Source organism: Aythya fuligula, chromosome 4 (genome assembly GCF_009819795.1).
Source record: "Aythya fuligula isolate bAytFul2 chromosome 4, bAytFul2.pri, whole genome shotgun sequence".
Lineage (NCBI taxonomy): Eukaryota > Metazoa > Chordata > Aves > Anseriformes > Anatidae > Aythya > Aythya fuligula.
The window spans coordinates 6,236,035-6,261,008 of NC_045562.1; the positions used below are offsets into that span (position 1 = coordinate 6,236,035).

The window sequence follows — 24,974 nt, forward strand, 5'->3', positions numbered from 1 at the left end:
TGGCTCTGCTTTCGATATCAGCCGCTCTGAGCAGCAATCACGGCGAGCAGCTCCCCAGCAATTCAGCCTGGAATATGTTTGCATGGCTCGCCAGATAATTCGGAGCGGTGGACATATTCATGGAAATTGTGATGGCTTTCAGGACAATGCACGAGCAGGAGAAGGGGCTAAATCCAACAAATCGATTCCTTGCCGTGAATAGCTCAGACAGAACGAGTTCCTCGCGATAAGGCATTGTGCATTTCCCATTTCTAACTCAAATCAGCACACTGCTGTGCCATCGCATTGTTTACGCCTGGAAATTTTGACTCAGTAAACCCTGAATCACAAAAGTGAGGTTACAAAAAACTTTCGGCATGTGGAAAAACAAGTCCTGTTTCCCCCCCTGCAACCCACTCCTCCTCCAGGGTGCTGCTTCCCCTCTTTGAAACCGTATTTTTTTTTTTCCACTTGGACTTCTCTGTACTGGGGCAGATGCTGGCATTAATTGTCCCCCTCTCCTGGCTGTAATGCCATGACTTGATTTCAAAATTCAGGTTCTTTTGAAAGACTGGGGGGGATATTTTGTCTCAGAGGCAGACTGAGCCCTGTTGTACCTCTGCTGGCACTCACTGGCCCCAGGTCAGAGGCACCAGTTACCCACCAAACACTTTTTCTGGGTTTGTTTTCCCATCACACCGTCGTGAACCTGGGAGATCCAGCTGCCAGGCTTAGGAATCAGAAGAAATCGGTGTGTCCACGACCCCTGCTTTGCCCTGTGCAGCACCCGAACAGAACTCAAAACCCTATCAGACAATTTCAGGGTGGCAGCAACTTAGTGTCTGAGCGCAGCAGAGCTGGATTTTACCCAAAGACTGTTTTGTCCAGATATGCCACTGAAAAGAATTGTCTCAGCTGGGTTGGTAATTACATGCAAATGCTTTCTCTTACGCTCCTAAAATATTTGCCTGTTTCTGTTTGTGCTGCTGGATGCATTCGAGGAGTACTAATTGCTGCAGTCTCGTGGGGAGGGGCATACCAGCCAGCTTAGCCACAGCACAAGGCATAGAAAGTTATGATATTCCCTTACTTTACCCCGTTTGCTGATCCTTTTTGCGGTTGGTGCAAAGGAACAGGCTCCCTGATACCCGTAGGCGTGCTCTCAACCCCAGCATCGCTTTTGGAAGCAGCTCACATACCTCCAGAATTGTTGCTGGGTGGCTTTTTTTTTTTTTTTTTTTCTTTTTTTCTCTTGGCTCTCCAAACGTACTAAAGTGTCATTAAGACAAATGGCAAACATTTCTCCTTTTCTCACATCTGTCAAAACTTCCAAATCTACTTTCATGACATTTCACACGGAATTTTTTTACGTACCACTCAAAGGACATGGAATCCTAATGAGCCTTGCTTTCGTGATTTTAATCTGCCGTGTGTGCTGCTGCCCTCGTATAATAAATTAACAAAAGGGAAGCGGGGAACGAGTGGTATAAAGAGCTGCGGGCTGGGGGGGAGGGAAAGAAAATTAGGTTGGTACCTACACAGGATTTGGAGGTGCTCTTTGAATGTAGTACCAGTGCTGTCTCACCAAGGGGGCACGTTGCAGAGCGCTTCTCCATCCCACATCCCTTGGGCAAGGAGGCTGAGCTCCTCGATGGCAAACAAACTGGAGCTACCGAAGGAAAACACTGCAGGACTTTGGAGGATCTTTGCATTGCTGGTGTCAGCAAAGTGTTAGGAACTGAAAGAGGGCTTCGTTTTTGTCCCTGAATTTTAAAAATAATTTGTTGTTTCTGCAGTGGCAGACTTGGCCAGCAAAATGTTAACTGATGTGCTTGCTTTTACTGGCCGTAAATGTGTTAGCTGCTATATAATAGTTTCTAATGGGAGAATGAGAACGCTATTTTTTCTTATCAAAAACAGAAGGAAAATGTACCAAAAATTGCTTAAGTGCATCCTTTATGGGGGAAAAAAGTGGACAGCCATTTCTCTTAATTCAACACTGGGAAACTGTCGATGCTGGTAGCTCAGGTTCTTCCCTGTTAATGACTACAATACAAATAGAGCCACCTCCTCCCCGTCCTCTGCGCAGGGGAAGACAAGCTCAAATGGACTGGCTGCTTGTAATAGCTTGGATAACAGCAATGTAGTTAGCAAGATGCTGTGCAAGTCCGTGTTAGCCTGTTGAAGGCAGCCCATGAGCAAAAGACCTGGTTTCAGTACGAGAGATGCTGATGAGCAGCTCTGCTAGCAGCATCTGAAAGCACCCAGGAGGGTGCAGGGCCTCTGCTGCCAGAAAGGAGTGATGCACAGTGACAGCATGCTACCTGCAGCTGCAGCTGATGCAGGATGGTTGGGCTCCCATCTTTAAGATACTAACTCTTCGGAGATGGCCCGTCTCGTTGTGTCATAAAAAATGTGGAGCTTGTGGCTGGTGTGACACAAACACACAGAAAGAAAACGGTACAGTTTGTTACTGGGATAAGGCACACAGTCATTGAGATGCCCAAGGTCTCCAGGTGACTTCCAGCCCCTGCCTGAACCGCCACAGCCCCTGTCGGTGGCCTCAGAGATGAAAACCGCAGCCTCCTTCCTGGCAGCGCCGCGATGCTCAGACCAAATTGCCTCTCGCTGCCTCCCCTGAAGCCAAAGTTCAGCTTTCTCCAGCAGCGTCAGTCAGCAGGAAGCCTGGATAATAGTTTGACACGGTATGCGGCAGCACAGTGCCTCCACAAAGACCTTGCAACCGTGCTCCTAATAAATTTCCAGAGCTTCCCAATGAAGCCGATCTGGCAGAAACTTATGAAAATTTGATTTCACCTGCAGCCGGGGAAAGAGATGGGGAAGATGGGTTAATGTGCTTCTGAGAAGAAGATCCTCCAGGAGGAACGTTTACAGGTAATCACCCGCCCTGCATTTACCTTTCATGCCTGATGTCATCTTTTGCTAAATTGCCAAGATGTTCGTTCACATCAATAGCAGCCTCGGAGTGCTCCAGCTTCAGGAAATCAGCGTGCGTTGGGGGCCTAACTCTGAACTCAGAAGAAGAGTCTCGTGTTTTTTCATACCACCGGCGAAATGTAAATGTCGTTGGTGCAATGTTCACTCATTATCGCTGAATCAAAGAGCAGTCTCAGTTCCTGCTGGCATCCTATGTAAAAAAAAAAAAGAGAAAAAAAAAGTCTCTCTTCCTGTTAGAGACATACATTGCTATGTGAATGGATGGTACTGTCTGCTGCTCGTGGCTCACGTTCGCGTTGATGAGCTGCCCTATTTGGGGACTGTTTGGAGGAGGCACTGGGCTCGTAAAATCATTAGTTGGAAAATAAATCTATGCCCGAAGAATTAAGCACACAAAACACACGAATAAATTGATAGAGGTTTGTAAGGAGGGGGGAAATGGCACGAACTAGGTGTGACACCACGGTTTGAGGCAGATGAGCTTCCTTGGGGATGAATGACAGGGCTGAAGTAAAAATAATCAGAACTCCCGTGTAAAGTGATGCTGATGTATTCTGAATGTCACATTACGCTGCACAGTGCTATGCTCACTCTGAAAACGCTCTTTAATTATAGCTGCTCCAGCCTTAAAATCACAACACTCAAATAGGGTGGAGGAGGGCGTCATTTAAGCAACACAAATCACATTACTGAGGGTGCAGCACAAATAGGAAGTTCACCTCCTAGACAATTTAGCAAGACTTACATTTGATTCTTAATTATACACAGGTCTATTTAAGGCTAAAAGTTTAAAGGGGGTCTGATAACATTTTTATTAACTATTGTCCTTTTTAAATACTTCTTTCTGCTTTATCTTTCCAATGCTCGCACGGTGAATTGCATTTGTATGTTTTTGCTTTAGGAGAGGAATGTTGCACAGCAATAAAATGATGGGATGTGACACCCCTTTGCCTCACGAGACTCTGCAACTCTGACTCCTGAGATAGTTCTCATCTTTTGAGGGGTGCTTCTCTTCCTTTTTGTTCCTTTGCTGATAAACACACACACATTATCAGTCGCTTACCTGCTCTTCCCATGCTGTTGTCAAAGACAGCAACCTGCCCTGGACATCTCCTCCTAAATAACTTATTCCCAAGGATCTGCACGAGGACAACACTTGATAACTGATTAGGGGATGGCTTAAACAGTCCCAGGAGGTGGGGACATCTCATGTAGGGCCAGGGGACCAGGGGTGAGGGTGCGTTGGAGGCTGGTGTGGTGGCGTATCGGCCCTCCATCACGATTTGGCAGGCCAAAATTACTCGGGCAGTTCTGTCCTCTCCTCTCCGTCAGCTGTCACAAAGGGAACCATCCCCTCAGGCTTCGCTAGACACATCCCACGCTCGGACAGTGATCCACGGGGGAAGTTTTCAAGCCCCAAATTCAGTTCTTGAATCAAATGAGACAGCTCCGCCCATGGCTGGTCGAGTGTCTTGGAGAGTGCAACCTGTGCCTCTGTCGGCTTCGTAAACTGCTGGCCTGGCTACTTAAGCTAAAAATAATTCTTTCATCGAGCACTTTTCTCCCACAGTTTTCTTTTCAGGACTTGGCACCAAATAAAGTAGCTTAAGAAAAAAAAAAAAAAAAAAAGCACAAAACAGGACAGAATTTCAAGCAGAAAAACTGAAAAGCCCTCTTGAGCCACGGCCACACACAGTCATATGGATCCCTCCAGAGCAAAGTTTGCCACTTGTACTGCAGCAGATGTTTTCTTTCCTTCAGATGGCACTGATGCATCCACTCGAAGATCCCTGAAGAAGGATTTAAGACCCGGAATCACCTAGGCCACTGCTTTCCTTTCATACACCTCTCCCGTGCCAGATGGAGCCAAGGGATTCGGGTGCATTGGTGGAAGGGCTTCTCCCTCCTTGCCTGGCAAAGCCCCTCGTCTTCGTAGGGAAATTCCTGGGGAAGTTCAAGCTGGGTGCCCGCGCTGGCTTTGCAAAACACATTTAATGGTTACGAAGAAATTCATCCATATCGTGAGTGATGATTTGGCAAGCAAAGAGAGAAAAAAAAAAAAAAATAAAAGAAACAGCAGCTGGGTTCCTTAAGGAAAATAGCAGCAACAAAAATCTGTGATTGACTCAGATATTTATTAAGAGAAAAGCATGAATGAAAAAAAAACTGAAAGAACGTCTGTTCCAAACTAAAATGTTTTCCTGACAGCTCCCCATGAAAAGATTTTAAAAACAGTAACGTTAGTGGCAAAGTACAGAAATTAAACTTTTCTCTAAATAAAAATAAGATGTTGAAAAGTATGTGAAATGTGAGGAAAACGCTTTTAAGTATCAGAGTGCCCCACCACGTTCCCCACGAGCAGAGGATGTGTTTGTCAAAGGCCTCCAGACTTAAATTCTCAATAACAGCGGGCTATATGTGCCATAATTTACCATTAATGAACAAGAATGTGGTATTTCAAGGGTGTTATGTTTCAGCGAGGTACATATTTTGAAAATTGCTTTGTAGCTATTTGAAATTAAATGACTGATCCCCCTGCTGCGGCTCAAAAGGTGGAGCCACTGGGCTACCTGCTCCTACATGAGCGGCTCTGTGATCCGCACACACTACTCCTTTTTCTAATTTTACTTTATTTAGGTGTAAACCTTCTCTGCGCCCACTCTTTTTGAGGATCGCAGAGCGGAATAATGCACGTGAAATGGGTTCAGCCCTGGAAAACCAGCGGTTCATTTTCGTTGAGAAACCTGGAGCCATGCAGAAGCGCTCATGCTTGCTCCTTCTCGCTCACTCTTTTATTTTTTTTTTATTTAATATCTTTCTGCTCTTATAGTGCCAAAGGAAAAATTCAGTCAGAGCCGAGTCTCCGCACGAAATACAAGAGGTTTGCTGGAGTCCCCTGCTGTGCAGGGAAGAAGCATCAGCTGATTGATCCACCATGTCATTTCACCTTCTCCCAAGATTTCACAGCCTTAAACGTCTTTGTCTGTAAAGATCCTAAAGCTGGTGTAAATATGATTGAGGTTTTACACCGGGAAAGAAAATCAAATGTAAGCTTTAAGGGAAAGAGGTGTGCATGCGGAAGAAGCAGGAGCCGGATTCGGAGGCGTCGCTTCTGAAGCCACGAGCACGCCTGCGTTTTGCCATCTTGGAGACCTGCGAGGGAGCAGCTTTGATCACGCTCCCCGCTCCTCCTAACGAGGCTCAATTTGCCACGCTTACGTCCGTCCATTCGGGTCGGGAAGTGCTCGGTGCTGTGCACGTCGCCCCTGCCACGCTGCGTGGCTGCAGCCCCGGCCCTTTGTGCCGCGCGCTCACAGATGGATGGCTTTTTCCATCATACATCACGGCCGTGACAGCAGGCTGATGATCTACAACGCCGAGCTCTGTAGCTCTGATGATGTGGCTGTGGCTGCAGTAATCATGTGGGCCTACTCCTGGGAGAGCAATGCTGCACGGTGTGTGTGTGTGCGTTGTTTTTTTTTTTTTTAAAGGTGAAGAGAAAGGCTTAAATCCCCTCTCGTCTGCTATCTGCCTCCTCCCCAAAGTCCCAGATCAGCGGGGGAAAAAAAAAAAAAAAAAAAAGATTAATCCATCTTCTGCGGAAACACCGGCACCGGCACGAGAGAGCGCACTGATTTAGATGCTTGGCAGGATGTCACAGAATCCAGGATGGTAAATAAAGACTTGGCAGATATGTAAAGGAAAGAGCAACTTTCAGGTCTTGCACCCCGACGGGTGAATATTGCACTATGGGGAGCAGAAGGAGCTTGGCTTCGGCGTGGCTGCAGTTCAGCCAACACTTGCAGCCCCTCATAGGCTCCCAGCTCTTCAAAACATCCAGCACCACAGCACGCTGTGCCTTAGCCCAAAGCCCAGAAAAGTGAAGGGAGATCTTCAGCAAAACGAGACCAAGCCTCAGGTGTCACAGAAGTTGGGAGAACTGCCCGTGCACACCGGTGCAAACAGTGCAAGTCGCCTTTTTTATGCCTTGTGTTGCTTTCTGAAGCGTGTGTTTCTGCTCAGGTCACAGGGTTTTAGGAGGTGAAGCTGAAATCCGTCTCCGAGTCAGTGCAGGTGAAACCATTCCACCTCTTCTCCGGCAAATGAAACAGCACGTGCCCGGGCAGACACATTAATGCTGTTAATTAAGCTACACTTGTTTGCAGAGGACCTTAAGCAGATGTGGCACTGAAAACGACAAGGCGCCGTGGAGGAGGGTGGTGACCCAGCCCTCAGCTCGGGCTGAGGGGCACGGAGAGCTTCGCACGTCCTGTGCCAGCAGCAGGAGGCCTCCAGATGCTCCAGGGATCCTTTCCCAGCAGATGCAGCCTGGGGGCATCTCTGCCAGGGGAGGTGCAAGTTTTAAGCTGAAGGAGGGTAGTTTGAGATCAGGTATCAGGAAGAAATTCTTCCCTCAGAGAGCGGTGAGGCCCTGGCACAGGCTGCCCGGAGGAGCTGTGGCTGCCCCATCCCTGGAGGCGCTCAAGGCCAGGCTGGATGGGGCTCTGGGCAGCCTGATTTAGTAGGAGCGGGGAACCAAGGGCAGAGTGGCTTGACATTCTCCGTCACTCCTGGTGATTTCCCCACTGATTTTGGGGGCCTGGTGTCTGGTCTCTCCTGGCACCCCCAGGCTGGTGCCCACTGCCCAAGCCCTCTTGACACTGCCCAGGACTCTTCTTCCATTACCTGGTCCACCCCAGAATTACACTCTCCCTAATGTTTAACCTCCTTTTTGCCTACTGCAGTTAAGATCCATTAGTTCCTGTTCTGTCCTCACTGACTAATGAGAATTGGTCCCAATCCTCTTTATAATGTCCCTTAATGTGCTGGTAGACAGTTATGCGTCCCTTCAGCCTGCTCTTCTCCAGGCTAAACACGCCCAGCTCTCTTTGCCTTTCCCTCGCAGGTCTTGTTTTCCAAATCCTTTATCACCTTTGGTGCTTTCCTGCGAGCTCTTCCCAGTTAATCTCTTCAAAAATATGCTGCCCCGTGCCGAAGGCAGCGCGCCATCGCCTCTGCTGCTGGAGGAGAGCAGCAGCAGCAGCATCATTCTCTCGCCTGGTTTTCCCACCACGCCGTCCTTTAATCCCGTCCTTCCAGATCTCTGCACATCCTCCTGGGTCTGAGCAGTACCTCCGTGTGGGCTGGCTCTTACAGGCACACGGAGATCCGCGTGCTTGGCTGTGCCAAGAGCTGCTAATGAAAACACCAGCGAGCATGGGGGAATAAACTCGCCACCTGTGGAGCCTTGTTTGGCATCCTCATTCAGCCTAATAAAGAATCATTCATGTTTAATTGCTACATTTGATTGTTTAATTACAGTTATTTTACATGCCATCTTGTAGTTTTGTCTTGGCTTTAGACACTATCTGCTACCTTACTCTTTCTGAATAGTGAATTATACTATAATAGAAAATTATGTTAGTCAAAGAATTAGAGCTAGGCCTTCAGATTGTAATCAGGATACTTTTTTTTTTTTTTTTAAATCTGTTCATAAAACCCTTTTTACTTGGCATTGCTTTACAGATTCAGATCCAGAGGTTTTTTTTCTGTGTGGCAAGAATTATACAAATAACTCTTTCAAACGCTCTTGCCGGGCCACAATATGGGTAGCCCCACCTTCTCAGTGAAGTTTTATCAAATTATGCTTACTTTGTTTAAATGCCAATTCATTTTAACAACTGCGAGATTTTTTTTGTAGCGGCTTAACTTGGCATAAAATTAGTTTATTGCAGGTTCACTTAGTTCGGCAATACTCTGACTTCAAATCAATACAAATCTGTCCTAAACTTCAATGAGACAGCCTGCCTGCAAACCTCACTCCTCTTGAGCTAGATGAATGAAAAGGAAGCCAGGAAAACCCCCGTGTTTCTGCAGTGGTGCCTTTTTGTCGTCCCCATCTCGTGCTGGTATTGTCTCTGGGTTCACCGCATGCTCCCCAAATGTGGCCTGGCAACGAACCCTTTTTCATTTAGGTTTCCACAGGTCCAGCTCCCTTCTCAATGATATGCTTAATGACTTCCAGAAACAACAGCACACCTCTGGTTCATCTGACAACCCCTTCTTTGTACTTCTGTAAATCACACCAAGTCCTGCACCGCAGATATTGCCACATGCTGAGCCATCCCTGCTTCTTCCTGTGGCTTCAGGAGCAGCACAAGGTATCACTGGTTTGCTCTGAGCCCTCCTGGCTTTGCTTTTCGTTTTCTCGTCCCTTGGTAATGCCTAAATCTGTCTCCAAGCTGTTTGCCCTTGTGTTCTGCCCACCCAGAAGAGAGGCAACTTTCAGATACTGCTCTTTAACTAAGCTGCCTAATTGGAGAAGGCTTTAAGATGCTAGCAACTGGCGCCTGGGATTTAGAGGAAAAATATGGAAAAGGCGTTTATCAAATAATATAAAGAGGGACTAAATTCAGGGCACTGCACTCTGTGTAGGCTCTTTCCTAAGAAAGAAAAGAAAAAGCGAGCTGAAGAGCTGAAGGACAATTTAATGCTAGTTATTTGCCTGCTTGGAGCTGGGAGGCTGTAAGGGATTTCCCTTTGGATGTCTCTCAAGCTCCTTCCCAGGAAATTCTCCCCTTGCTTTTATTGCTGTCTTGCCTTTCCCCTTCTTGCCTCCTACAGCTAGGAAATGACCTGCCACCTGAGTGCCTTTTTTTTTAAGGGTAATTTCAGCTACTTCTTGTTAAGATTTTTTAAAAGATCAGGCTTATGTACTCAAATCAGTTTAAAGTGCTTTGCAAGGATATGGCGCAGCAATCATTATTCATCATTTGACCAGATATGAAAATAATCTGCACTCATAATTAGTTTCTTAAAATGGACAGTGTAATTTTTACACACGCAGTAACAAAGTAGGAAGCGACTGCTATTTCTGCAGCAGACAAGGAGCATCTCGCTGAGACAAAGCTACGGCGAAGCAGGCAATTTTCAGTTCTTTTTCAGCAAGCTTTCTATATCCTTTCTTGCCTCTGCACTCACAGAAAGCCAATTTTCCATGTCCCTTCTACGCACAAAATGGGGCAAGATTTTAAAGATACAGCTCCACGCCATCTGACTGCAGCAGGCTGAAAGAAAAATGAAGTTGAGCACTTAACTGATCCCTTTGCAATATTTCAGGGTAAATTAAAAATCAAAATGTCAAGAGGTTCAATATGTCAGCGAGCTTTTTTGACAGGGCGGCCACTTTGAAGCCTAAATGGGAACTGCGCTCTTTTTAGAAACCAAAACCAAATGCGTGCAGCTGCTGCACTGGCCCTTCGCCTTTTTATTTTGCAGGGAATAAAATTAGTAAAATATTCTGGCTGCTGTTTTACTCATTCTCACAGCGGAAAGCCTCCATTTCATAGAGTAGGTATCTATTTAATCCGACAACTATTTTTCATTATCTGCATTAAGGTAAAGCCTGCTGATCTCGCCCTCTGCCTTTTCCCACTGAGAAAAACCATCTTCGCTGCCCGCAACGTGTTTATCTTGCTTGGCCCTCAGCAAACCATTTTATTGTTTTGTTTTGTTTTGCCATCTCAGTTTGTGTTTGTAAAACAGGGGAGATAATAAATGATAATACCTACCTTCTTTAGAGAGATGCGGTGAAGATTAATTAGTTCTTGTTTATACAAAGATTGGCAATAGTGATCTGCGGGTTTGCTAAACACCGGAGTGATTGCTATCGCTGCCTCGCTTGACAAAGAAGCACAGTCAAGGACAGGAGCTGGTGCCACTGCAATCATTTATAGGACCGATGATAGCTGTGGCCTTGGAGAAAACTCTCCCGAACCTTCTGCATCTGAGAACAGGAGGAAATGCGGATCAGGACTCACGGGTGAGGTAGGCAGAGCAGCACTGGCGGGATGGAGCTGTGGTAGGCCCTTCGCTTTGTTTCAGCAGAAGCAGGGTTCCCAGCTAGTCCTCTGGTGAATATTTCTCCTCGTTGGAGCTGTCCTAAAGTGCTTCAAGTCCAATTGTGTGCCATTTCCACGTGGCAAGCAGAAGGGTGTCCAGGTATCGCGAAGAGGCTTGCTCTCTGGCTGGGCCCGTGCTGCCGCAGCCACATCACAGAGGACATGGGCAGGGAATCTGAGGCAGAATTTGGTTGCTGAAGCTCCAAACTTGCTCTGAACAACACCAGAAGCAGCTGACCAGCTCTGAAGGTGCTTATTCTTGCCCAGCAGGCTGCTCCTTGAGCTGGTGTGGACGTGGCATTGGGGCCTACCTCAGGTGCTTTGGCCACGGCACCTCTGGGGTATTTGTTACCCCCCAGCAGCACCGAGAGCCCCCCATCACAAACCCTTTTGTGTGCTGGGAAAGGCACACAAATAGGCCGGCTGAACTGCTTCTTCAGTGCTGAACTGTTTCCTCCTGAACCTTGCAGCAGATGCAGGGATGGACTCAGCCTCTCACGTTCACGTCTTTGCCGCCAGTTGCTGCATGCGTCCCTTGTGCCACAGCAAATTGACACCTTTCTCTCCGGCCTGCTGTGTTAGTTAGACACTCACGGGCAGTCCCATAGGCACGTTAGGCTATTTTCATAGCGGTGCAGCCACAGCAAAATGTATTTTTCCTCACAGCCATCCAATTTGCTCTCACTGGTGCGCTCAGCTTTGCCGGTTTGCCAAGCACATCTGCTGCAGGCAGGGCTGTCTGGGCACAAAACGAGGGCAGGCCGTGCTGGCCTCCACACATTGCATTCCCCTGCTCTGCACAGCTTTCTGTAGGCTGTGAGTGTCTCTTTTCCCCTTCCTCAGCAGTTTCTCAGTTCTTTGTCAGCTGCCCCAACCCTCCTGTGCCACTGGACCACCCGTGGTGAGGAGGAAAGGAGATATGGTATATAAAGGATATATACCACAGCTGACGGTGCAGCAGGTACCCAGATAAGATGGTGGGGCCATTCGTGAACGACTGGATTTCGGTTCGGTTACCATGGTGGATAGTTGTGCTGTTAAAGTCAACGCTGACAGGCTAGACTGTGCAAGACCAAAATTTCATGCCACGAGGTATCAGGCAATCGACATCCATTTCGAGTAACGGGTAGGCAGTCGTTTAGCCGAAAGGAAGGCTGTATTTGGGCCAATTTGCATGGCAATGCGTGTACAGGTGGGAGCGCAATATGGCAGGAGATGCTATCACTGAGATTAGAATTTATTTTTATAGCCTCAGTTGGGATTGTGTTTGTCTGAGGAAAAAATGGTGCCCTGGAAAAAATTACTAAACATCTGCTAATTTAATATTGTCTGTGTCCAGTAAATATCCCTTTAGTTTTCTATTTCCAGTTAAGATTAATTTTCTGATCAAAGAAAGTTTGATCAGAAGTACATAGCCAGCACAACAGCAGCAATATTACATGGCTGGAGGATACGTGTTGTGTCTTTGAATCTCTGCAGGAAAGTCAGCCAGGAGGGGATGATGATGGCTTGTGGTAGAAGCTCTACAATAAATAATAACTCTTTGTTGGTTTGGGAAAAGAGCTATTTTTATGCATCCCTTTCCCACTGACAAACAGAAAAGTTCTTTCCTCACTTTCAGAGCACAGTCTTTGTTTTACGCATTTAAAACTGTTAGGCTGCTTTTGGTTGAGCCCTGTGCTAACTTCAATTATTTTTATGTTGATCTCTTAAAAACATCCAGAAGAGAAGAGTGCTACCTCGCCATTTGTTTTGGCGTTGCAGGCAATGTCAACAAGATTCATCTCCATCCTCCCAAGCCCTTGCCTTGTCCCACACAGCAGCCAGACAGTCCTCATCTCTTCCTCTCCCACTTCCACACAGCCCTGCTAGATCAGCTGTCCCCACGATGCTCAGTGCATCTCGTCCTCAGTGGTTTCTGCTGAGCCCATCACCGGTCCTTCTGCAACAGCATCCTCCTCACCTCTCCACTGCCATCTCACTCAATATTCGCCGCCTGGCAGTGCCTGTTCACTGGGTGGCTTCTTACTAATATCTGGCTCTGAATGGAGGCTTCGTGCTCCGAGTATTCCCAGCACCATCTGCCGTCTTTCTTTATTTCAGTTTCTAGAAAGGGTTTTGCTGTATCTGAGAGGCAGAGGAGGAATCTGGATCCGGCTGACACAAATCCCAGAAAACATTTGTCTGTTTGCCTTATGCACTAATTAGTGCAGACTTGGTCAAAAGTGCTCTGAACTTTTATTTATTTATTTTTCTCCTTTCTCCAGCATCTATCACCATGACAGCAATGTGCTTCAACCGCAGGAAATTAAAACACGCGACGCAAGCAGCTAATCAAATGCAGAGGCAAACAGAAGACTTCTGCACAGAGCCCTCGGTGTCGCTACAATCCTGCTTTGACAGGAGGCAGAGTTTCTGCAGGGAAAGAAAAAAAAAAAGAAAAAAAAAAAAAAAAGATGTTTTGTTTGTTTCAAATTCCCTTTTCCCTTGGAAGCGTAAACATGAAATCACTCTCTTTTCTTCCGGTGGGATGTCTTATTTATTTTCCTACTGGTGGCTGGTAAAGGAGATGCTGCTGGGTTGCATCCTGGCTTTAATCCACGGCTTGCACAGCTCAGCGTGGGGATGCGGTGGGACTGCAGCTGCAGGACCCGTGGCTGTGAGGACAGGCGGCCCGCCAGCTTGTCCTCTGCCATCCTTATTGAACCGATATGGGGGCAAAGGAAAACCCGTCAGGAAAACAATTCCCTGCAAATCTCTCAAAGAACCAGGTGCTTGGTTTTGTAGGAGCCAAAACAGACCTCGTGTCTGGGCTGAGTGAAGCTTTTTATATCTGTGGTATCCGAACGTAAGTGTTGCTGTGGTTCCCAACATGTCGTGACCCTTCTTAAGTTTTCTCACACAAGCTCGAACCCAACACGGCAACACCAAGTGCCGAATTGTGCCAACAGCCACGTGTGAATGGCAGAGTTAGGGCTAAAACTCAGCTTATCTTACACCCTCCCCCTGAGTCCCCAGCCGCACGGTGCACCGCTCACCTCACTCTTGCCTGTAGTTAAGATGTACACTTGTGAATCCATCTGCATCTTTGGGTATGCAGTTCAGTTGGATGACCATCGCAGTGTTTTGGGCTTCGGGGGTTGAGATAATTGCCATGTTTAACATAATTTAAAAAAGACAGCTCTTTTAGAAAAAAAAAAAAAAAAAAAAAAAAGGATTTTAAGTAAGCAATGAAGAGAGCCTAGTAAAAGGCTAACAAGTTCATAACACGTTCATCTTAGGCTCTTTTTAACCTTCACAGTGATCCTTTGGGCTCTGTGCAAGGTGTTGCCTGTGTCAGTCCCAGTCGTGACCCTGCTAGAGATTTCAGACAGGCTTCTGCTAACTTCTCTTGAACGCTTTCATCAGATCATCATCTTATACTGGAGTCTTCAGATGATTTCTTTTTGGGAGCTGTGGAGTTTTACCAAAAATAACATTTGGTTTATTCCCCTTGCACCTACATTTGGTTGTATTCTTTGGAGTCAACCTACCAAGGAGCGTCATAAAGGGCTTCTTTCCTATTAATCTTTCTTTAGGACTGAAAACTGAAATGCATTTTTTGGACTGATAAAATGCCTGCTATGTGAGTAATGGATCCCGCAAAGCTCGAGGCCTTCCCTGCACCCAGTGAATCTGTGCAGGTGGGTCAAGTTATTCTGCTTTGCTCCCGTGAGCGAAGTCTGGATTTCACAGAGCCATTAAGTTAACTCCTCTCATAAATCCAGACAGTGCCATTAGTACCCTTTAATCCTCTCAAAATAATTACATTGCTTCTACCACAGGTCAAAAACTTCGCTGTGTTGTTAAGCACCTGCTGTGTCCCACTCTCCAAAGGAACAGAACAAGTCAAGGTACAAAGCAACTGGGTCCTCTCCCAGGTGGGACGGGGAATCCCCATGAACCTGAGGGACTCATTATTTGCCTGTCCACCCAGATACGTGCAGGATAATTTACCAGCAGGCCTTTTTCAGCAGTGAATTACACTAATGAATGCATTCATCTCTTTTTTCGTTCCCTCTCCAGCTTTTTGAGTTCTGCAGTTGATATTAATTACTGAAAAGCACTCACTGCGTTGCAGGGCCCCTGTAAACAAGGAGCGGATTCCTTGCCAAAAGGGCGCAGCAAGGTTAAATACTGAACACCACTCGACGAGATTTTGCAGAGATTTTGGACATATGGAGCCACGAAAGTGCCTGAGGCTGTCATCAGATCCACTTGGAATCCGTAATCAGGTGGAGCGAGCTGATTGTCTTTGCTTTTCATAATTCTGCATTTGAGTAGTAACTCTCCAAACTATCTCATCCCATAATGTCTTGGCGAAACTTTCATTTTGTGTACACAGCTAGGCAGCCTCTGCCTGCTTTGATTTTATTTCATGGCATCTTCCTCTTGTCTTTGTTTCGCGTTTGGAGGTGCCCGCTGAGTGGCTGCTGTTTTTAAGGATTTTTTCTTTGCATGCTTCTTTAAAGTGATTTGCTGGTATTGAGTATGATGTATTTTAAATGTCTAAAATAGACTGCACTGGGTGCAGGTTCAATATCAATCGATTTGAGACTGCAGCAGCCATGGCACCTTCATATACTAAAACCAGAAGGTATCACAGTTTCTAAAGTAGTGAGTGGGAGAGAACTCACTATCGGTCAGGTTTAGACTACAGCCCCTTTCCTTTTTAAAAAAAAATAAAAATAGGTAAAAGTTATTCTCTGGCCTGTAGATATTTGCAGTTTTCTATACTTGGAAATAAATCAAAATTTGTTTTCCACTCATGCAAGGAGAACAACTTTGTGAACTCTGAAGTGAATATTGCATTGAAAACCTGCATGAACATATTCACACAGCACTTACTAAAATGAGAGGAACCCCAAAAAGGCTTTTGCTGCAGAAGGGTGGGAAGAGCTCACAAGTGCCTGCTACGGGTTATAAGCTCTACATTTCAGCTCTGTTCCCCGATCCACGGGGGCAATTTCTCTTAACCTGATCCCAAAGTCTGCGGCAAACTGTTGTATTTAAGAGCCCTTGGGAGAGCATTTCGCAGGATGGAGATTAGAAAGCAAGAACGGAAAACGGGAAAGTGCTTCGTGGTGTCTCTTTAACAGCTTAGGATTGATTCATTTTCGTATTTGTGTCTGGGTCTTACTCACTGCTGCCTCATAGATCAATGGCACGACGGAGTCCCAGCTCATGTTGATGCAGCATATGGGAACGGGATCCATTATCTTTAGTTCCCAGGACTATAAAATGTCTAATAAACTCAGCAGCAAGAGCGCTGGATTTGCGTGGCACTGCCAGCTGCCGTAGCCTCGCTGTCTGTTAAGCTGTGTTTTTCGTTTCATTGTTGATGGGGAACGCTGATAGCCTAGCAAATGATGTTGCTTGCAGATTTGAGGCACTTTCCTAAAGCCTCGATGACATTAGGGGGCTCAGAGAGGCTGACATTAGAGAAAAAGTGGTCAGGAAACAGCACCCACAGAGTAAATTCGTGGTTCACCTGAGTTATTTCTCCTTTGGAAAGCAGGAGGCCTCCGATGCTGTGCCCGTGGGATTTGTCCATGAGCAGGAGACAAGGGAGAACACAACTCGTGTGTAGCAGAGCAAGAAGGAGATCCAGTGGGAGCTCAGGGCTCGCCTAGCCTGTCCCCGTCTCCTCGTCCTCCTTTCTCTTCTGCCAGACAGGTTCTGGATTAGAAAACAGGGGAAATCCCCGTTTCCTCACCTCATTAAAAAATACCTGCTCATTTTCTCCTAAGCCTCTTTCTCCCGTGTCAGCCTGGCTTGTAAAGGTGACTGGTGCTGCGGTGCCTCCACACGCAGGGAAGGAAGAGAGAGGGCCTCACGCTGCACTGAGCAATCAATTTAAATTAACACGGGCACAGTCAATCCTCACTCATGTCAGCGTCTCGGGCTGGCTGCAGGAATCTGAGCAGCAGGTTCAGATGCCTCGCTCTCAAACATTCCTCCCCGTGACAGAGCCCTGGGCACGTCTGCTGCTCCAGCACCGTGCTCAGCCTCTCCCCTGGCTGTTTGCATTACAGCTTGACTCTCCCCCGTTTCTCCCACCCAGAGCTCTGCGGCTGCTGCTGCTGCACCTTTGGGATTAATTCCAAAACCACTCTGAAAACGGTGCAAAACCTGACCTCGCCTACAGAAGTTGCTGTGGTGGGGCGGGGGAGCAGCTCTCAACTCCATTTCGCTTGCTCCCTGCGCGTTGCCACAAGGGGCACATTCCTGGCCAGTATTAGCTTTTATTGCTTTCTTTACTCTCCTGGGACACGGAGATCAAGCACAGCTGTGGGAAATCAGCTCACATTTCTGGTCTCTAGCATCTTTAGTTTAAGTACTTCGAATCAGTAGCAGGCACTCAAATGGAAGTTAATATGAGCCAGCACCCACAGCTCCTACTTAATCCACTGCATACTGATGCCTTTCAACCATCTCCAGATATTCTTTTAGTGTTTAAATATCTGAATTCCTACTGAACTGTGGGCATGTGTTCACAAGAAGAGAAGCCTCTGTCCCTCAAGCAGGATCAGTTTCTGTTCCTGGTCATCTGTGTCACCTCTTTGACACAGGAAGGCCAAATTTGCAGTGTGAATGCTGGTATGAATGCAGAAGAAAACGTTCCCTCTGGTCTCACCTGGGCTACGGTCTGTACAGGCGGTGATTATAGCAGCTATCACCCGTGCTTGCAGCCTGGCCTCTGCTGTCACTGCCTGTGCCCTTGGCTGCCTTCTCAAGCATTTTCATCTCGCAGTCCCTGCCGTCAGGAGCTGCAGCAACAGGACAAATCTCTCCAGCGCCGGTGTGTCTCTGCCAGCTTCTCTCCAAGGAACAGCAAGAAAGAAGCTCGTGACCCAGAAGGACTTGACTTTAAAGATCACGGATCAGGGTTTTTTGTGCAAACCGCTTTCTTGAATTATTGGAAATCTGCCGTAGTTACTGGGTATTTCAAAATATTCCAGGGAGAACTTCTGGGCCCGTCTGTTTTTCCCTTGCCTTCACGGCCACATGGCTTCTCGGTCATTAGGCATGCAGAAGGATGGCTTTTGTGAAAACGGAGGAGATGGCAATGATGTGTTTGACAAAATGTGACTTCTGCCAGGTGAAGCGGCGTATCTTGATCAGAAGACACCACGAGGCAGAGGATTCATTACCTCCACCGATAGCTTGCTCGGAGCTTTTCACCCACCTTCTTAAAAATGCATCCCTACCGCCTCCGATTTGTCTGTCTCGAGCTTCCAGCTAATGGTTCTTGTTATCTACCACATTAAAGAGCTTCACAGTTCCCTCTGTTTCCTTCCCGCGAAGGTAATGGTACATTGTAATCAAGCCACCTCTCGGTCGTCTTTTTGATAAGCTAAACAGATTGCGCTCTTTATGTTTCTCACTCTAAAGCACTTTCTTCGGCTCTTAAATCATTTTCGTGGCACTTGCTGTGGCTTTCTTCTGTGCAGTCACCAATTTTGTTACACTCTTATTAAAAAAGATGAACCTTGGAGCTGAGCGCAGCGTCAGGAACTGGCCTCAGTGAGACTGCACGCAGCCTAAAAAGCCTGAATCTGCTCATGTTCCCTTTGTGTACAGGGACCATTTCACCTCTTTTTACTGTGTCTTCCCCCAGTTGCTTGTCCACTGTGCCCTGAAACCATATGCAGTTGTTGCAGGGTTTTCCTGCTGCCCTTAGCCTGTATTTAGATGTGATTGTTTGAGCTAGCCTATCTTACAACACCCTCGGTGTGATTTAATTTCTCTCGGGGACTTTTAGCGGAGAGCTGGCACCTAGTGCGGGATGTTGAGCCAGTGCCTCCTGTCCCAGCTCCAGCAGGAGCCCTGGGTAAGGACCACAGTCCAGGGAAAATCATAAAATTCATCTTCCAGGTCTGTTTTTTCAGGCAATAAAATGGGGGAAAAAAAAGGAAGCCTTTGGCTCCGTCAGTGTGGTTGATGCTCCTGGCCCCATCCTTGTGACAGCTCTTTTCTTACCTGCCACATCCGCAAATTGGCGGAGTTTAAGATTTCTCGGGTGGAAAATGCCTTCAATGTCTCGACATTTCTGGAAGTACCTGCTTGAATCCCACTCGAAAGTAACTCGTGAAATCAGCTCTTCATCCCTTTAATGCAATCTTTACCGGTCCTGTGGACTGCTCGCTTTTTAACCACCCTGCGTCACGCCACTAAGTGAGGCACCCGGCGGTGGAAGGAGGTTCGCCATCGCACCAAATCCACCGTCAGAAAGGCAAGTGGTTTCTGAGACAGGGCTTCCATCCCTAATAATGCTGACTGACATTAATTATCACTTAAAACCCCCCTTGTCAGCACTTCCACTTGGCACAGGAACGCTGCCAGGAGGCCGCTCCAGCCCAGGTCCGCGCTAGGTCCCCGGCGGCTGCTGCGGTGTTGACCACACACCGGCGGCAGGAGTGGGAGGTGCTGCCCTCCCCTTCCCAAACCCTTCATTTTTCCAGCTGGGTTTGCACGCTCGGCTCCACTTGATGAGCGCGGCAGGGTGATTTATGGCAGCCTTCGAGGGGGAGACGCAAGGGTCGCTCCCGCGGGGCTGGCCGAGCCCCCTCCCCGGGCGCCGCTCTCTGCACGGCACGCGGTGGCAGCGCAGGAGGCACTCGCCCATTAAAATGCTTTCAGTGGTTGTCCTCACGACTTAAATAAAAGCTTCTGGTCTTCCGAGGGTTTCTGAGGTGTCCGTCTCTTCATTCTTTTTTTATTTTTTTTCTTTTTTTTTTCTGTCCTTCGCGTGTTGTTATTGCTTCCATTCCTTAAAGCGCCGCAAATTGCAAGCCTGTGGCTTGCCGTGAAGGCATGCTGGTAAATGATTTATAGAGGGTCCTACAAATCATGTTGCACAGAGCGCAACCCTTCCCCCACAGCAACAGTCATCATTTTAGAGCAGCGCAGCCTTCAAGGGAGCTAAGCTGTCCTTTCCCTGCTGAGATTTAGGAAGCCAAACAGTACAATGCAGCTAGAAGTGCGAGTAAACACGCCGCAGTAATAGCCTGGCATTTAAGTTTCAGCAGGGCTTAAGGTGGCCTTGCTTATCAGCAGAATTACGTGATAACACCAACTGCTGCCCGCACACGCTCGTGATGCTTTTACAGACACGAAAGGGAAGGCCGATATATGAATATGTCAGCAAGGAGTTAAAATGACTCGGAGGAGCAAAAGGCTAGCAGAGATGTCTGACAGGGAAATGAATTGCAGCGATCTCCGGGATTAATTGTGGTCTCAGCCCTCAGCACCTGGCCGAACCTCGTGGTGGTAGCAGCAGAACTGAGAGCGCCACGTGGCCCCGTGGCGATAACCTCGGGCCCTGCTGGCTGGAGATTTCCAAGAGCCGTCACACACAGCTCCCCGTAGTGCACCAGACATGCTGCAAGATCGGAGATGGGAAGCCCTCAGCCTGCCCCTGAAACACGGAGAAGGGATGCTCCTACCTGGCTGTCAGCGCAGGACATCTGAGGATCCCTCCTGGTCTCAGCTGGCTCTGGCATGGAGCCCATGGAGAGCTGGTTGAATTGACGACGCTGCCTTCCTGTCCCCTGTGTTCTCCGTGCTGATCACAGACTCGCAGAGTAATTTGGGATGGGAGGGAGCTCAGGGTCATGTAGGGCAAGCCCTGTGTGGAGCAGTGCCAATTAAACCCGGCTGCACAGAGCCTTGTCTAGACGGGCTTGAGCATCCCCAGTGGTAGAGACCGCAGCTTCTGTGGGGTCCTGCTCCTGTCTGTTCACTGCCTTTCTGATGAAAAAAAATCTTGGCTAATATCTAATCCAAATTTCCTGCATGCCAGCTCACATCCATTGCCTCCTGCACAACTTGGTGCCTCTTGTCCTATCTGGCAGCACCTCTGGGAGGTGTCTGGTCCAGGCTCTGCGCTTCAGGGAGCTGTTCCAGGTCCAAAAAGCAAAACCCCACACTTGGCCAGCTCTCTTGTGGCTCCAAAGAGTTAACGCAATGAAACATCGCAAGGAAAACAGTTCTGGTGCCTAGAAAGAAACAATTCGCCAAGCAGTGAAACAACTGGAACAGCAGATTGCAATTTCGACAAAATATTTTGCCAAGCAAGTTGCCAAAAAGTAAAAATGAATATATATATGTGTGTGTGTATATATTGCTAAATTAAACGTGCCTCTGGGACTGGGAAGGGGGTGTTTATCAGCAAGTTATGACCTCTTTAAAGTAATCCACATGTTCCTGGAGCTAGAGATGAATGTCTGAGCAAGACGCACCATCTCCTTAATGGAAAAGTGAATTCCAGCCACTGTGATACTCTGTCTGACGAGGACACTTAGCTGTGATGGGGCGGAATAAAGTGCTTTATTACACTAAAGTGAACCACGCTGGGAGTGTTGGGGATATGGTTAATGCAAGTACGGAGAAATTACACAGCGTCTGCTTCGACTTCCTGATTTCCTCTAATGGACACACGGCTCCCAGTCCGAGCGCTCGTGGAGCTTTGTGCCATGCCATTTTCTCCAGCTATTAGCTGGGCTTTTCCTCCAAAGTCCTTGGCAGCAGCAGACTCATTGACAAACCTGGCATTTGCAGCTGGGAATTTAGAGAGCTGGCATCTCGGGTCCGGCATCCCTCCTCTCAATCCAATTTTCCTCTAATGACGCGTTAGGCATTTTAACTCATTAATTGATGTCGCCTGTACTCTGCAGGAAAAGCAGCAAAACCAACACTTCCCTGTGAGGTTTTGGCTGTGGGTTTTGTTAGTTCAGCACTCGTCCTCCGACCGCAGCTATTTCTCTCTTTCTGAGATCCATCTCAGCTCCCCGTTTTGATGCTTCGCTGGTAAACACAGCAGTGCATCGCGCCACTGACGGGAGAAATTTCCTGCCTGAGAACTGCTGTACTGGTGCAAAAGGCTGCTGAACACACTTGTATATGTGTACGTATATACATTTACAAAGGGGCTGCTTTGTCCTGCAGCCTCCTGTCCTGCCATCCCCTCTGTTTCCCTCTGCCTGCCCTCCAGTCTCTGCCACTTTAGGTTGAAATCTGCCTGAATTCCCCACCGGTGTGGGATATTCTCTTCCATTTTTGTCCCTCTTCCCATCCACCCCCTGACCATTTCCCCCCACACCGCTCCTGAGCGGGGCGTGCTGTGTGGAGAGGAGTGACTGGAACAGTCTGCCTTCAGATTTGCCTCGGCCTCGTCCAGGCGAGAGGGAAATGCATGCAGAAACAGTCTCCTAGGAAAACCGACCGTGGAAAATGCAGCTTAAGGAGCAATAAAAGAGTTTACCGCCGTCACGCAGGCACTGACAGGAGAATTTACGTCTCCCCTCGAAAGCTCCCCTGGGGGCACCTCCGTCGTGGGCCGAGGAGACAGCAGCGGGCCCAGGCCACCGCCCTGTGCACCACAGGGCCCTCCTCTCCCCTCCCGGGGGCTTCCCCGCATCCCCTCCGCAGTAATTTTCCGCTTGTTGCCTTTTGTCACGGTCCTCAGCCCTGCTACAAGACCCCGCTGACCTCCCGGGGCACCAGGCTCTGGGTCTGCTACCCTGAAGGCTCTCGCACGCAGGCTGCCTCAGCGGTGGGGAGGCCTCAGAGGGTTTCGTGCTCTTATTTCATCTGGGCATTTATGGCGCTTCCGAGCCTGCAGCACAGAATTCAAGGGCAAGCTAACATTTAGGCCTGGTGCTGTCAAAAACACGAGCTGGAAGGCTCGTGTAACTACACCGAGGGCTCCTTGGGGTGCGCGGGTGAGGCAGGCCGAGAGAGCTGGGAGCCCCACGAATCACGTCCCCCCGGGGCTGTTCCAACACTTTTGGGGCTGCATGGGAGAAGGGAGGCAGGGTCCTCACGGGGATTTTTGGGGAAGAGCTTTCCTACGGGGGCTACGTGAGCAGGCAGCGCTCCAGCAGTCCCCTGTGCTCCGAAAAACCTCATGGAGCTGGGTGAGGGTGGAAAGCAGCACGTGGCCCCGAGTGCTCATGGCTCCCCAGGACGGGGACAAAGGCACTGCGAGGGCTCGACAAGGTTGTGTACAGGCACATTTTCCTGAGAGCCATCTCCCCCAAAGCCTCTGTAATTTTTGTTTTGTTTTGTTTTGTTTTTAATCTCGAGCTCTTTTTCCTGCTTTATGTCATGCCTTCCATTTTAGAGATGTCAGATGATCTGTGATAAACTGACAGCATGTGCAGGAGCAGCAAGGAGACGAGGTCCATTTTAATGAGACTAACTCTACCGGGTAGCGCAAACTGCGCCTCGACAAGCCCTTGGATCTTGTTTCCCTTTGCAAAGCGCCTTAATGGCATAAAAGGAATTTTGCACAAATAAGGAAAGGCAATTCCCCAAACAGATTTCTTTCAGGAGCCGCTGAGATGGAAAGCTGCCACCGAGAAGTGCGTGATCCCCTCTAAGAGGTAAGCACGATCTGAAATCAGTAGTCTCACAGATCCCCAAAACAGACTGAAATATTTCCGAATAAATTAGTTGTGGCCACGTCTGTCCCAGCTCTCACTCCTGCAGAAACCAGAAAGACTTCACTTAGCTCTCCGCATAAGGAACTCCTCAGCACAGGGCAGAGGCTTAAGCTACAATTACATACAAACCTTCAGCAATTCAGTAATTCAAATAAAAACAAAATAATTAATCCTACCAGCACCAGGTAAATGCGCAAAGACAGCTAGGTCTGGTCAAAGCTGCAAACAAGAGCTCTCTTTCAATGCTTTATTTTTAACCTAGACACCACTAGCTTAATGTGTTCTGGAGCATCTACAGAGAATAACTTTTATGGAATATATTTTTTTTAAATCTTGCTTTCCAGGGAAGTGGTTTTTTATCTACTACTCTTTCCTGAGCTATTTTTGGACCCCAAGGCATGAATTCTAACATTTTCTGGGCAACATTGTGAAAAAGCGAATAGATGAATAGGAGATGTAAGATACTCCAAACTGCCTAAGAGCTATGCAGTCCAGTTTTCCCTGTTCTCTATTGAAATATGGATTTAGTGAGGGTTTGCTCAAGCCTGCAGGAAATCTTATTTATCTATGTATTAAAAAATAATAATAATCAAACGTTCTGATCTTAACTTGCATTTCTGACTACAAATGATTCCTGTATTTTTTCAGGTAGGTCTGGAATATTTCTCCAAGATAATTTTGATCTGTTCTTAAATTCTCCCCGTTTACAAAAATCAGATTTATTTAAATAGATGTCAGAAATGTGATATAGCTAGTGATGAGAGGATTTAACTGATTTCTAAAGGCCCGATCAGAACAACTGCAGGGAAGAGGTCAATATTATCTTGACTGTTACTCTCATTGTTATTCTTGACTTCAGTAATATTCGATGCTAAAACAGGCTCCCAGATAAGAATTGCAAATCTTGCATTTGAGAAGAAAGGAAGCGTGATCCTAGAAAACAGACGCCGAGTTCTCCAGATCTCCGTCAGTGTCCGATCTCTACACGCCTGATCGATAGCTTTAGCAGTGGGACAGATGTGTGATGTGTTCACATTCAGATCTTTCTAAGGAAAGCAACCAAACAGTCTTAAAATGTCCTGTTGCTGCCCAGTGAGGAGATGGCATTCACCGGGGAGGAGTAGGAAGCTTGCCTTGCTACAGGAACATTTTTAGATTCAGGTAAAGGCAGGAAGGTGATGATGAAAGCTTTGATTTCTGCCCATTGGGACGGCAAACAAGTGAAATAAATAGGGCGGGTGGGCGCACGCAAGGGACCTGAGGAGTGCCAGGGGAGCATCAATACCAAGATAACACCCAGGGTGACGGAGTGGGGCAGGCGCATTGAGACGGTGCTTGACCCTAGCAGCAGACCTTACCCTCTCTCTCCTGACAGCTAGCACAGATGCTTTTTCTGTCCTCATATTGCTCCTTTAGGGACCCTAACCATCACTAGCAGCATCTCGGGGGCAAAAAAGGCCAGGGCCTTTGGGTACCGCAGATTTCATCTATTGCCATCCCACAGCAGGTACACACCAGAGGCCTTCTGGAACACAGCCAGTGGCAATTACTGCCCTAAAAACACCTCTGAAAAGGAGCTAACAGCATCACAGCACATGCCTGCTTGTGGGTTCTTTGTGCCTCACCTCACCGTGGCCAGGCTGGCTCC

General features: G+C 47.7%; 1 protein-coding gene across 2 annotated transcripts in view; it reads left to right on the plus strand.

Annotated features, from left to right (window-relative positions):
- CXXC4 (CXXC finger protein 4) overlaps window positions 1–24,974 on the plus strand; it is an 85,868-nt gene that overhangs the window by 49,845 nt on the left and 11,049 nt on the right. The gene's annotated exons all lie outside the window — the stretch shown is intronic.